We start from the raw sequence: 6,000 nt of genomic DNA on the forward strand, positions 1-6,000 counted from the left end.
CTGCCTTTTAAAATTCTTAACAAGAAAACCATTCACCTAATTTATACTGAAGCATTGTACAATGGACTCAGTATATAATCAACTTCTAGTTCCACAATAAATAGATACTATATATTTGTAAGATGTTATTATTAATCATCAGCTTCTTATAATGGCTCTGCTTATGTCTTTCTAACAGCTTCACTCTGTCAATGAAGTTATTGTGGACTGAGCTAAGAATTTCATTAAGTGCCTGTTTTTTAGAAGGAACATTTTTGTGAAGAACATGAAGACATATGCACGTAGGCAATATATAATTGCCTTATTATTTCATTGCCATAATTCTATTTCAGAGCTGGCTTTAGATATTCATCTTTAAAATTAACCACATTAGAGAAAGCTTGAGATTCACTCCCTTTTAAAGTGCATCAAAATATCATATAAAATAGAAAAGGCTTATCAGAACACTAATTCTGCTTTAATTTGAGTCTCAGTCTTTATCCTTTCAGTTGTATCCAAGCAGTTAAATTGAAGGAAGAGTTCTGAATGCCAACCAATGCATTTTTACCCAGTGAATTAAAAGAGCCAAAGGAGATAAGATTTTAAAAGACAAATTAAGTTTTGTCTATTTTAATGGAGTAAATTTGGACAAGCACAAATAATTTCATTCCATTGATTTAAGTCATATCATTTGGTAAATATGGAAAGGCCACTCTGAAATAACTTCATATATATGTACTAGGGACCAATTCTGTATTCAATATCCTGCTACATACTGTATGAAGGATGGTAAAAGATATTATCTAGACTGTTCCTCAAAAAATATGGACACAAAACTGATTTTAAATTATAAGTGACTAGGTAACATACAAGTAAGTTTCTATTTAATTCTTAAATTTAGAAATAAATCCATTATTATGAGAGTTTGAAGAAAGAAATGATCACTAGGTGTGGAGTTATTATGAATGGTAGATATATGGGGTAGATGGTCATTGATTAGTTAAAATATTTGGATGAATAGAAAGAAAAGCCCTGGCCAAAATCAGAGATTCAGAAGTGCTGTGAGGAGATTGGCCAAGTCTGCAAGCAGTTAAGCAGTTACTGGCTTGTACTAGGAAATTGTGAGAAATGTGACACAAATGGGAAGGAGAGCCCTCACCCTACCAAAAAGAAAGAAAGAAAAAATTATTGAGAGAGAGACAGAAACGAAGAAAAAGAATTAAAGACTGAATTCTCTACTAATTTATTCATAGCCTAATTTAAAAATTAAACTTTTAAATAATTAGAATGAAAGACACTAGTAAGAAAATACATAAGTTCTCTTTTATTTTTAACAATACATTATTTGGGTTATTTTTCTATCTTTCCAATGACTTATCACTGTTTCTGTATTTCTTCTCTAATAAACTGTGTAGTTTTTTTCAAAACTTAATTTTTAATACTGGTGGGTTTTTATATTTGTACTTACATTTTCTTTCTGAGACAATCCAATGATTCACATTCCTTAAATATCCATTTCTACTCTTTTTTATAAGAATGTCTAATTTTTTTTTTTCTCTAATTTGCAACTTCACTTCAAGCACTAATCTAAATTCCTCTTCAGTGGGTGTTTTTCATTGAGTAGAATGCTTCCATTTAAATAGGCTATCACTGTCTCTAATTCATCAGGTATAAAATGAAAATTATTATATTTCCACAATGCTATTCAATAGCTCAACTTCTTTATTTTTGTCAAATCTTTGACATTTTATTTTTCTTTCCTATTTGTATTTATTGAATCATATTTTCCTATACATTGTGTCATCAATAGACTTAGTATACTCATCCTTGTCTAGGCTTGCCCAACATTAGTCCTATACAAACAACCATGATCACTCACAATATCATATATAATAATGGAAATATTACACTTCCTTAAAATGTTCTAAACAAATTTCTTATCAAAAAGGACTATATGGAAACAAAAGAGCAACACTTTGTAAAGGTAATTGTATCATGTCAATTTGATTACAAATTGCAATGAAGTGAACAGATTTGATGAAGTCAAAGCCCATTAGTTATATTCATATAGACTGCTAATTAGAGAAACTCCTAAACTTTCAACACAATTGAATGAAACTAATTTCTTTTACACTTTGGAAAATATTTTGGTACCCTTTCAAATTTTGGTATCAACACATTTGACATACATATCTCAAAGACAGCTAAATAATGGAACAATCATATTCAATATTACAGAATATTTCAAGATATGGAAACATTACATCATGATCAAAGACTCTCTCATTAGTACGCTTACAGAAAATCAATTTTCCATTTTTACTCCACTGTTTTGTGGACACTCCTACACACTTGGCAATGTGCTGTCAAAGAAACTGAGCTGTGATAGTCATCCAAATTTGGCTTACCTCATCTTCATTCCCTCATGCATGTAGCAATTGCCAATGACCATTTGTAAACATTAATTCTTGGATTTCTATTTTATTTTACATAAAAGTAGTTGGTTCTTGTAGTATGTCCAAAATTCTCAATGTTTTCCAATCCAAATTAGGGTTTTTGCTTAGAGAAAATTGTTATGTATTAACAGCTTTTATGAAAGCAGGAGAAGTTTTTAGAAATCAATGTAAAAGGAAAACAAAGCAAAACAAAATCATAATTTTTATCCTTCCCTGTTGTGCTCTTTGTCAGTAAGTCTATCTAAATGGCACCTTTATAGAAAGAAATTTACTGTTTGTGACGTGTAAACACTCTGGAGATTAAGAATTATCAAGAAACTTTGAAAGTGAAAGTGGAAATTTATCTTAAATTTGCTGTAACTCAAGCACTACTCAATATGGTGCAAGCCATTGAAAGTTCTCAAACTCAAGACAAAAGTGTGGCATATTATCCATTTTTCTCACAGGGTCAAAAGTGTAGTAACAAGATTCCTTTGTTTTCCCCAAGACAAAAAGTTAAAGTGGAAGGTGAACACTGAAAAGTATTAGTAATATGAAAGATTGTTCCAAGAGCAGGGAAAAGATTTGATAGTAAAGAGTTGAACTGAAACCACCAATGAACAGTTCATCAGAGTTATATGGTTTGATTCTCATGGTTATTCAAATCTTTCTCATGTTTTCATACATATTGGAAACAAATATGTACCTAACCTGAGTCCCTATTTTCTAATACTTTGGATATGTTCTCTCATAGGAAAATTATTGTACTTAATTCACAAATTAATATCCATTATTTAGCCTTTAAAGCTTAATGTATTTGGACAATGTATACTACTTTACAATGTAAGACACTCTATGAGATAAATAAGTTCTTCTTATTACACAAACCAACAAAGCAGTGATGAGTGAGTTTGAATCCCAAAGAAATCTGCAAACCTTTTTGCCACATGTGCACAGTGAATAAATCATATTATATTTTCATCAAAGGACTGGGAAATCCTTAGCAATGAATAGATGCTTGGCAGTTTATACTGCTCATTAGGAAACAATGGTCAATGCCCCAGCTGGAAGAGTAGCCAGTTGAACAATATAACTTACTACAATGTGTGAATAAAGCATCTTTCAAATAAAACAAACCATGCACGTCCTTTTTAGCTAGAGGCATAGCTCTCCAATCAACAAAACAAGGCTCTAAGCATTAAACTAAGATTTAGCAAACATTTCTATTCTAAAGTAATTTAAAATTAAAAATATGAAATATGGGCTTCCCTGGTGGCACAGTGGTTGAGAATCCACCTGCGGATGCAGGGGACACGGGTTCGTGCCCCAGTCCGGGAAGATGCCACATGCCGCGGAGCAGCTGACCCCGTGAGCCATGGCCGCTGGGCCTGTGCGTCCGGAGCCTGTGCTCCACAACGGGAGAGGCCACAGCAATGAGCGGCCCGCGTACCACCAAAAAAAAAAAAAAAAAAGAAATAGAAAATCAAGGCTATAAGAAAGTGATTAGAGAGTGTAGTATTTCTGTTAATGGATTCTTATTTCAACAATTTACATATTTATAAACAGGTAGGTTTTTGTGAAATTATTTCAAACATGTAACAGGAAACTCTGGAAAAGTATTCATTATTTATTTCTAAATAAAAGAGACTAGAGTAACACTCTACAGATGAATAAATTTAGATTAATTTTTAGATAATTTTTTGACATATCCCAGAGACTCACTCCCATATTGCCCTTGGTGAACATGCTTTGTTTGCACATAATTAACTGCCTTCAAAGTAAAAGATTAACAAAAATGCAAAGAACTCCTTAGTCAAAACACTTTGATTTATTAATCTCTATGACCCCTCCTATGCTTACCCTTGTACAAACATTACTATAATCAGTATCACATACTACTTTGTATTCTATTTTGTTCATTTTCCAATTACATACATCTTCTTGTACTATGCCATTATAGATATTTAACATTTTAAAATAATTATATTATCCCTAAAATATACTAATAGTTACTAGCAGTCCAGGCAGTTATCTCTAAATCTTTCTTGTCTCTTACCCATGACACATGAATCTATCACTAAAGTTTTTCTATTTTACTTCCTACATAGCTCTCTCAGATGTACCTTGTCCTATTCACCCCACTCCCCATTGTCCTTCATTTAGGCTCACCATCATCATCTCTCACTGAGAGTTCCTTATCTGCTTTTTGTTTATTTGTTTTCAGCTTCAGTCAAATCCCCTCAAATCCATCCCTTGCTCAGTGACTAGAGGGACTGCCTATTTCATAACATATAAAAGTCCACGAATTGTAAACCATAATGTTATTATGAAGAACCAAGAGAGTGAAAAACATGCTGCCAATTAAATAACAATACAATATGTTCTAATCAGCAAGAATGTTTATACCTACTATGATATTTTAAACTTATTTATACATATATTTTTTGTCATGCTGCACTCTTGTGTAGAAAAATATGTGCAAAAACAATTGGTTGCAGAATTCTTAAATCATCTTCACATTTACAATCCAACTCTTCTGAGTCAAATTTCAGTTCATAGCTTTTGAATTGGTGCTTTTCCATTCAGTGCTAAATCTTAAAATCTTAGTTGAATTTTTATGTGTCTATTAAAACGTGTGGGGAGGTACATCATTTTTGAAAATTCTTCTAGGTGAAAACTAAGCGAATGTTGTCAAAAAACCCTGCTTCTCTAAATCCAGTGAGTGAACCTGGCAGTTAGATTATTTTCTTGAGATAGTTCTTGCCAATCCCATTTCCTGGACTAGATTTGCCATTTCACTCCCATTTGCCCAGGCCACCATTGGGACTTTTATTGCAGATGATTATAAATCTCTGGTTTCTGTAATACAGTTGGGGAACTATAATAGCTTTTCTTCATGCAAAGCATGCCTAGTTCCAAGAACCAGTACACAAACTTTTATAATTTAACACTTTTATAAGTATGAGACTGGTTCTTTTGTGTATCATAGGCCTACAAAAAGTCTCCATAAACAGTATCACCCTGTTTTGTAAAATTTCATATCTCTCTTTTGAGAAGGCAAATACCATGTGCTCAATATTAATGGAAATTTTAAGTCAACACATAAGTTACTTTGGTTAAAATGAATTATTTTAAAGAGTTTTTGTATTCCCCCATGTTCTAAAAGTTAAGAATAGTATCATATTTGATTAATGATATGTTTAAGCCTTATTATGCATTACAGTCAATTTTCTTCCTTCTCTCCTTTATTAATTTCATTGGTAAATTAAAATAGTAGCAATTATTTTAATCTGTATCTTTTCATGTCAAACATATGCTTTGTAAGTGAAATAAACAGAGTAAGAGTTACCTGGTAAATTAATAAATTATTAAATTTAACTTCCATAGTTAAACAAATACAGCATTCACACCAATAATGATGAAACTAGCATCGTTTCTACCTAGATTGTTCATTTTTAAAATGCTGACTTTGATATACAATAGCATGTACTTAATTACCTTTAAAGACAAAGTTCTTTTTAACAGCCAATGTGGTTAAAATTAATAAAAATGTTTGTAAATATCATTAGTTGGGAATTCTCAAGAC

Source organism: Kogia breviceps, chromosome 1, assembly GCF_026419965.1.
Source record: "Kogia breviceps isolate mKogBre1 chromosome 1, mKogBre1 haplotype 1, whole genome shotgun sequence".
Taxonomy (NCBI): domain Eukaryota; kingdom Metazoa; phylum Chordata; class Mammalia; order Artiodactyla; family Physeteridae; genus Kogia; species Kogia breviceps.